This window comes from Cricetulus griseus, chromosome 3, assembly GCF_003668045.3.
Source record: "Cricetulus griseus strain 17A/GY chromosome 3, alternate assembly CriGri-PICRH-1.0, whole genome shotgun sequence".
Taxonomy (NCBI): domain Eukaryota; kingdom Metazoa; phylum Chordata; class Mammalia; order Rodentia; family Cricetidae; genus Cricetulus; species Cricetulus griseus.
This window is the reverse complement of record NC_048596.1, coordinates 53,500,743-53,509,809: the sequence shown is the minus strand read 5'-3', so window position 1 is coordinate 53,509,809 and position 9,067 is coordinate 53,500,743. Positions and strand designations below refer to the sequence as shown.

Below are 9,067 nucleotides of genomic sequence, written 5' to 3'. Positions count from 1 at the left end.
CACAATTGTACTACACAGCCCCATCCATTACAACAGTAACTATAGAAACACTGGTCCAGGCTTACCTAAATCTGAAAAATTTTGGTCCCCTTAGAAGAGATACTCTGATGCAAGGATAAACAGAGAATGAGCCACAGTGTCACGTGGACATCAAGCTCTAGGCCCGGTGTGCCTAGCTGTCTCATGATGTAAGTTAAAGCAATTATACATCGGCAAATCACATTCTTTTGTATCTTGGACCATGGGGTCCCTATGGTAACTAAGCCACAGTTATTAAATTTACACAGATGACAAGAACCTAACATAACAGGTAGTGCCCATGGGTCACTGAGCATGTGTGACAGAGCCAGGAAAGCAACCGGTAGAAATGTCAAGTTTCATATGTAAAGTGTCTAATAAGACCTAAAACCACGACTCTTAACACTCAGGTACACAGCCCTGCCTATCATTTTGGAGGGCAACAGAACAGAGCACAGCAGATGCCTGACCCACAACTGCTATCCACTCAGACACTGAGGCCAGGGGGTTGTCTCTCAACTGTCAAGTCCATAACATTAGGGGGAACCCTCCCATCACTGGCAAGAATTTAATTTGTGGCACAGCCAGGGTAAGAATGGGGTAGCTGTATGTTCACAGGACTCTATTACTAAGCAAAATTGTGTCATCATGATATAATGGGCAGTACCATTTTAACGTTATACACAAGAAAATATGCAGCCTCTCTCCCATAAAGATAAAGGAACAGGAGGTCAGCAGGACACAGCATATCTGTAATAATGGTCACCTCTGGGTTGTGAGAGCACTCAACTAGGGTTCTGTTTGAGTTACTTCTCTAAGATTCTGTGGAAGAGGCAACCCAGTCAACATCAAGGGGACTCAATGAATTCTGTACACAGCAGGAAAGGGATGAATTCTATCCAATTAAAACAGTTCCAGAAGATTATAGGCGATTCAATTCTTCTACAAAGTAACAAAATAAATGCTTTGAAAAATCATTTGGATAAAGGCTTTTTCAGTGTGACATCGGCCTGAGAGGCCCCCGGGGTGCAGTATGACAGGCACAGGAGGGAAAAGCCTCTCTTCCCACTGCCTTAGCTTTCACATTGATAGAAGAGTCAGATATGTTGACAAATTATTAAAAATAAGGAAGCAAATGAAAGAGCCAGACTATTAACCAAAGATTAAGATTAGCCTCGTCTGTGCATTCAAGTCTCAACAAGAGACAGGGGAGCCCTGAGGAGTGTCACAGTACCTTCCTACTAGCTTTTAAACAGTGCAAGATTGTTAAGATTGTTATTTCATTTGTAAAAACAAAAACTAGAGTCCGAAGTTCCCAATGCTTTAGACTCATAATTATGAAAGACTGGTACTGGGGATATTGGAGCAATAGCTTACCTACCATCATTCCTGGCAGCACGAGTGACTATCTGTGTCCACAGATCAAGCCCAGGCATGAGCAGCTGAAGGAAAATGAGAAGGGACTCCAAGCAACATCAGTTACGGCCAGACTTACACGACCTAAGTCCTTGCATATCACACTTAAGAGGAAAATAAGAATATGTGACAGTACTGGTCAAAACTGACCCTCCGAACCACACAAACACTGCAGGGTCCTTAAGGCCAGAAACAGAAAATGCAGACAGTGGGTCAAGTGATAAAAGTCCCAGAATAAGCAATAATTACAGAAATGCAGATTACAACAAAGCACTTTTAAGGCCCGAGGATGTAACTCAGTGGTAAAAAGTATTTGCCTAGTGTTTGTTTCATGTTTTAAGAAAAAAAAAAAAAAAACAGCAATAACCGAAGGAACAACATACTTTACAATGTTGAATTTGGGAATGATTTGGATATGACACCCAAAGTCCAGGCAACAAAAGCAAACACACATCAAAAATTTCAAAACGTAAAACTTCTGTGGAGAAGACGGTTCAACGGGTAAAGGCACTTGCTGCCAAACATGATGGACAATTGAGTTCAATCCCCTCAGATTCACAGGGTGGAAGAATCTACTCCACAAGTTGGTCTCTGACCCTCAGGGGTACTAGCACAGACATGCCTATATGTGTGAATTCATGCATAGCATAAACATGTACAAAAAACAATACATGTAAATATAAAAAAGAACTTAACAGAACAAAAGGCAACTTTATGGAATGGGGGAACTATCAGTCAAATCATATCTGATAAGACTTAATATTCAAAATACAGACAAATACTGCAGGTCAACAATGGTAATAAATCCATAACCTTTTAAACACAAAAAGGACTTGGATGGACATTTTCCTCAAGAAGCCTACATCAGTAAGCACATGGAATGGAAGACCACAATGAAATGTCACCTTACACCCACCAGGATGGTTATGCTGTATCCTAAATAACTGAAAATACAGTCTCAGAAAGATGCATCTACAGTGAAGTCATAACAGGAATAGGCCAAGGGTAGAGCAACACAAGTGTGCTTATCAGCACAGATACCAAAAAATATACAAATATCCATTACTTAGCTTGTATGAAAGCAAAGAAAATCACACAACCAAGATAAACTGTAAAGATACTGTGTAAGCAAAACAACCCGTCAAGATGAATACTGGCTTGCAGTGGATAAAGTTGCTGGTAGTGCAAGCCAGATCACTTGAGGTTGATCCCCGGGATATACATGGAGGAAGGAGAACACGGACTGCTGCCAATTGTCCTGTGACCTCCATCACATGCCTACACAGTAAAAATAAATGTAATAAAAGGTAAACACTATGAGTCTACGTACATGTGTCTCCTAGAACAGTCACTCATAGAAACATAAAGGAAGGGACTGGGAAAAGCAACCCATATTGTAAGTTGCCTGGTAGGTAGTTTCAGGTTTTGCAAGGTCTAGAGGTCAGTTGATCAACTCAGTCTGCTTAACACCACTAAAGTGTACACTCACAAATGGCTAAAGTTTCTGTTGAGTCTATCTTATCACAAAAATGTTAAAGCCATCAATGGACACATTCAAATAACCTGCTAATGATAACTAAGAGAGCAAAAGATATACACACAAAAATTGGAATTGTAAAACCACCTGTGCATACTGGTCAGCCATACCACTTGGAGTACACACACACACACACACACACACACACACACACACACACACACACACACACACACACCAGCTTCACAGAAGTGCCCACAGAATAGTAACTCAAAAATTCCCTCTGGACAACAACTGAGCAATATGAACCTAACATTAAGACTGGAAGTCATTTCCCTCTAGAAAGCGACTTGGGTATCTCAAAGAAATAAGAGATATGATGAAGCTTGTGAGCTCCAAGTCAAATCATCATTACCTAAAAGGAAAACAATAGCTAAAGGCAGGCAGGTGAGCCTGCCCAGCAGTAAAACGTGCCTGTTGCGAAAGCCTGATGGTTTCATTCCTACAACCAGCTCCTAAAGTCATTCTGGCCTCCCTTCATTTGTCCATATTCAAATGAGATTGTTTAAATCCACAATCATGTAACCACCAAGATGATTTGGCTATCAAGACAAGGTTTTCACTATGTATCATGGGAATCAAGTGGAGGACAGAATTTAAGTCAATCCCACTTTTCATGTAAAGTGCACACATAGTTGATGCCCAGGAAAAGAAAAATGTGAAAAAATATGCCAATAACGCTTGTTAATGGAACATAAATGACTTTCTCCCCCATTTGCTTTTTTGCTCAGGATCCCACCTGAATATCTTTATTTTGGTTTTATTAGTTCTCTTCTCCTTGACCACCCCAGTTTGCACCCATATTTGAGATGAATATACAAATATTAACCTGTTGGAAGCCGCCACATTTCTTCCCTCAATAACAGGAGCTAAGACATGGATACCACCCAAGGTTAACGCTTCTGCGGCCCTTGGCAAATGCTGACAGGTTAGCCCACACTGAAGGTCCTTTTGCTCTATTAACATGTCATAAGACAAACCCAATTGCAGATGTCAGGGTTGAAGTGTCATTCCTTTTTCTAACACGCTACATCTAAACAGTCAACCAACGGCTGCTGTCAGTCCTGTTTATCTTTAAAAGAGTAACACCCTCTCAGCACTACCCAATTCCAGGTCAACTGCTGCCTCTGGGAATGAGCCCATACCCAGACTTGAGGTTGAGGATTTGTGATATTTGTGATAACCCCAGGGCAAAGACCAGTCCTTACAGGACACCATGGTTCATGTCTATATCTCCCAACACCTGGGAGGCTGAGGGAGGAGGATTGCTGTAAGTTCCATACCAACCTGGTTGTCTCAGAAATAACAAAACCCAAACCAACAGCCCTCCAACTCTGTACACAGGGTTGCTCAGCCTCCAGTTATCCTGTCTCTATAACACTTCTAACCAGCCCATTACCACAGAACATCGAGAAGCTTTTAATAGTCTAAAACCAAAGGGTTCTGGAAAGGGGATGGAGGTGCAGAAACCAGGTAAGAAGCCAGGGCAGGGAGACTGGGCGAAGCAGTGCACACACCTCTAATCCCAGCAATTAGTGGATCTTTGAGCCTGGGCTACATGGTGAGACCTGGTCTCAAAATAAGAAAAAAGTGTGGCAGAGAGAAGCCACTCTCATCTGCAGCAGCCCCTACTTTTGGTAGTCCCACAAGTCCAGACACAAGCTCCTGAGACACCCCACTCGGCTTCTCAATACAAGGGAGAGGTCACTGAGGACTAAGGAAAAGTTCGATACACACTAGAGTAGCTGGGACAGCAGCCAGCCTCCCTGATCTCAGGGAGGACAGAAGACCTCCTCACCCTTCGCTTGGACCTCACCCCACTCCAGTTCAAGACTCATCCTTACCAAGACCACAGTTGACTTCACAGTCACAGGCTCCAGTCCTAGCCAGAGGCTGGTCATGTTATATTCTATTTCAAGCTCAAAATCTAAGCAGCAATGTTTTCCAGTTGTAATGATACACCACAGGCCAATTCATGTACAAGTTGGTTCTCATGATGGATGAATCAGTTTAAAGGCATGATAAACAGTTGACACTCCCTGAATTCCAAGGGCTTTTAGTCTTGTTACCAAGATAAATGAAGCCCAACTTCTTAGGTAGATGACAATTACATGTTCTCAATGTAATTCTCAAGCCCACACCAGCTTCCAAAAGAGTGAAGATATGGAAAATTCAGACCATATCATTAAGATGGTTTTCCCCAAACAAAAACCATACCACTTGAAATACAGCCTGGAATGTTCTGGATTACCATGTTCAGAGGACTCCCTTACCTGGACACTCAGACATCAACCTATTGGATTCAGCCTTGCATTTGCAGCCCTTAACAGCTCCCAACAGTGAGCAGCCCCTCCCTCCTGCTGGTTGACAGGCTGCTCAGCCCAGTTATGTTACCTGTTTTAACTGCTTCAAATGATGAGAGGTGGTGCATTGAGTCTAGGCCTAACTATAACATGAAGGCATAGACTTCACCATGTAGGCAAAGTGACAGAGGTGAACAGCCATACAACAATTCTAAGTTTTGATCTCAAACCTTTATTTTGCTGTAAAGGAGAAAAATGATTAGTGGCTATGTACATGTACACTTGAGAATACTTTAGTACAGAGAACAAGTAGTTACTGTTACAGCTCTCTTCAAATTTCCCCATTCCAACGTGACTAACACTGCTGTTCCCATGACAGTGATCATTCCCTGGTCACACCATCTTAAACCACATATACAAACAACACAAAAATATCAATCACCAACCCATAAGTCAAAGTCCCCTAGGTAACAAACAGTATTGGTGACTTGATTTTAAGGGGAAAGACAACACAAAAAGCCATTGACTGCTACCTTTACCACTGCAGACACCCAATGTTTTCAGAGCCGATTTTTGCAGACCATTATCTAGTAAGATGTCCCCGGCAACACCCAGTTTGACTTTTTATTTCCCAAACTCTTTTGACAATTAGATTCCCCCCTGCTCAGGGATGGTTTGAAAACGCCATTCAAGTTAAAGGCACAATGTATTCACTGCAGCCTTAGCAAAGGTACACGGATCATGTTTTCTGCCAAACATCACAGCAATCTCATAGTAAGTGCAAGACTATGTCCCCTTGTCACAATGATTTGTTAGTCAAATAAGCAATCCCTGTCGTGTCCTGACAAACCCCAGAAATTCAGGATGTGTTTCATAAGGCATATTAAATTCCTCAATCAGTTGTATAAGGCATGACTCTCATATTAAAATTCCTGTGTTGTATAAGGCATGACTAAATTCCTTTATATATAACAGCATTAGAATTTAACCACACAGTAACTGATAGGATTTGAATTATAAACCTAGCAAAGTCTGTCAACTTCAAGTGCAAAGGCCAATGCTTTAAGAGCCCACAATGTAGGCATTTACAAGCCCTTCCCCAGAATTCCTCCACAGCCTGACATGTGTTTTGGTATTCTTGATTTGAGTTTGACACCATCTTTCGAGTAAACAAAAAAAAAAAAAAAAAAGATTTTCAGATACAACTTCAGTATTGTCCTTTTTAACAGTAAATCAAAACAATTTTGCTTTTCCTCTTTGTCTTAGGGCAACTGTTACTGCACCTCAACAATTCATTCACCCACATTAAGGATTTACTATCAACTTTTACATTTTCTTTATGTGAGCTATTTAGTTCCCATCAACCCACACATTTCCAACCGCATTCCTGGCCAGCACCCCCAGCCTGTCATCAAGTCTCTGGCCAAGAGACCAGTGCCAAGCTAAACCCTGCTTTCTCTTTACATGTCCTACCTCTGGTGCCAAAAGTATTCTGAAGCCTGATCCAGTAAAACTCAAGTGTAAGCTGGATGGTGAGATTTAGAAGACATCTGTAAACCCAACAGGATGGAAAGCTGAGGCCAGCCTGATACACAGTCAGGCCAAATCAGAAAACCAAAGAACAAAAAGGAGCAAGAACAGGTGGGCTATAAGGGCTGTCACTCAGTGGGGTAGCACTAGCCTACCAGGTATCAAAACCAAATCCACCCACAGAAAAAGACCACTGCAGGCCGGTGCACCATTGCTTAATACCAGTTACCACCCCAAAGCCCGAATTAGATATGCCATCTACAAATCCCATCAAAACTTGTGGCCAACGTGCCCTCCCGTACTTTTAAAACGACACCCTACCCATTTAACAATCGGCTTCATCTCATACTCTTCCATTTGTCATTTACAATTGAACAGCTTTCCCCAACACCCAAAAGTTTTCACACTTAAGAATGCCTTTGACCAATGCAGAGGCAGGCAGGCTGCAGAAGGAAGGTGGGCGAGGTCACTGGGCTCCTCCTGCAAACACCATCTACAAGGTGCTGTGTTGACGACATCAAAGTTAAGTGTTCTACACCTTAAGCAATCTTCTCAAAGCCAAGTTCGTAGCACAGAACTAAAGACTGGAGGCTTGATTTAGAAGATGCAGCAGCTGAACGAATGAATGCCTCTACTCCCAGGAAAGGGGGTGTTGGCTGGCATTCATGCATCCGGAGACTGGTGCTCCCAGAACAAGACATTCATCCGGAACATTCACCGCCGACAGCCCCTCCAGCTGGAAGCATCTGCCAGTCCCCACCCCCATCTGAACCACTTAAACGATGGCCTCCTGAACACAAGACTTCCTGAGTAAGGCCTGGACACATGGCAGTGCAGAATTTCCTAAGCCTCTGGCATTCACTGCGTAGGCATCAACTTAGTTGTCTGTCTCCTCCAGGGTCTGCCCTCCTGCACTGCTACGACTCACACTGGCAGGGGCTCCATTTCTCCTGGTGCCATCTGCTTGCCATGATGAACACTACAGCAATAAACCACGTCCATGAAGCATTTGGGTGACTGAAACCATGACTGTGAGCCCACCCGAGGTCCACATTCAAGCCCCACCCTCTGCAAATCAACACCAACCCTCCCCACCCAGTCAGTAATACCAAAATGCTGAGTCCAAGACTCCACCACCGACTCTATACCTTTCCCAGGCTTACCAGATGACCAGAGGCAAGGTTAAGTGAATGCATAACCTCAGAGTTAGAAGGAAGAGAAGGGGAAGAGTGAGACCACAGAACAGGGAACCACGGAACCTAGGGAAAGTCCAGGGAGGGGACTGCCACCTGAAAAATAAAGCTGTGATCAATGTGGCCCCAAGATGCGCGCCTTCAATCTCCGTGGCCCCAGCCTAGCAGACCATAAACACAACTCCTTGCCTCTACAACCACACCTCAGGCCACCCCTCACACCCAGAACTGGGTGCTGTCTGTCAGGCCAAGCCCAAATTACATACCACCCAGGGCCAGAGCTGTCAGCCCGTGAAGCTAAGTCCACTTTCCATAAGAGCAGGCCTCATCCCCAGGCAGGTATACAACCCCTATCTGAAAAAAAAGGGTCTGCTGGTATTGTCAAGTTCAGAGTTGACCCCTACTGCCCACCTAACCCTGCCCTCACTGCCTAGTTTTCATGAGGTCCAGGGCCTCAAGGGCCCGAGTCCACCTCTCTTCACCACCTGCTCTGCCACTAAGTTAGAGCGCGGCCCATGTAGGACCGTGAGACTTGTGCCCTCCTGGAGGTTAAGTGTCCCCAGTCCAGCAGACCGCAGGGCCAGCCAGGTCTTGAAGGTTGCTGCCCCTATGTGGGTTGTTGAAGGCACTTTGGAAGCTGCCATCCACACGACCACCATCCCAACACCTTGTCTTATTAGTTAATCGCCCTTCTCCCACCCCCAGACTAGTATCTGCTTCTAGCTCTACCATCTCTCTCATCTGAGCCCTGAACTAGCCACTTCCTCCCCACAACTAGAACCAGAAGGCGGCCCTTCTTGTCACTAACTCCTGCTGGTGAGGGACACAACTTTTGCTTTTATAGCCTTGGGTCGCATCACCCAGGCATCGCTCAACGGAACGATTCCTCCACGGACACTTAAAAAAAGAGTCCCAAAGGAGCCCCCGAGGGGCGGGTCACGGCCTCCATGGACGGCCACTCCCTCTGATTGCTCAATGATCCTTAGCATTGCGTCATGGGATGGAGGACATAGCTGGAGGTATTTGGGAAGGGAAGACCATCAGGGACAGATCTCCTTTGCTGCTGGAGT

The 9,067-nt window shown here is 44.3% G+C and overlaps 1 long non-coding RNA gene across 1 annotated transcript; it reads right to left on the bottom strand.

The window, feature by feature from the left end:
- Positions 1-5,486: 5,486 nt before the first annotated feature.
- On the bottom strand, positions 5,487-8,829 carry LOC113834936. Its single transcript, XR_003483976.2, has 2 exons — positions 8,264-8,829; positions 5,487-8,093 (listed from the first exon to the last, which is right to left on the bottom strand). It is a non-coding gene; the product is annotated as an uncharacterized LOC113834936 (long non-coding RNA).
- Between the last annotated feature and the right edge of the window lie 238 nt (positions 8,830-9,067).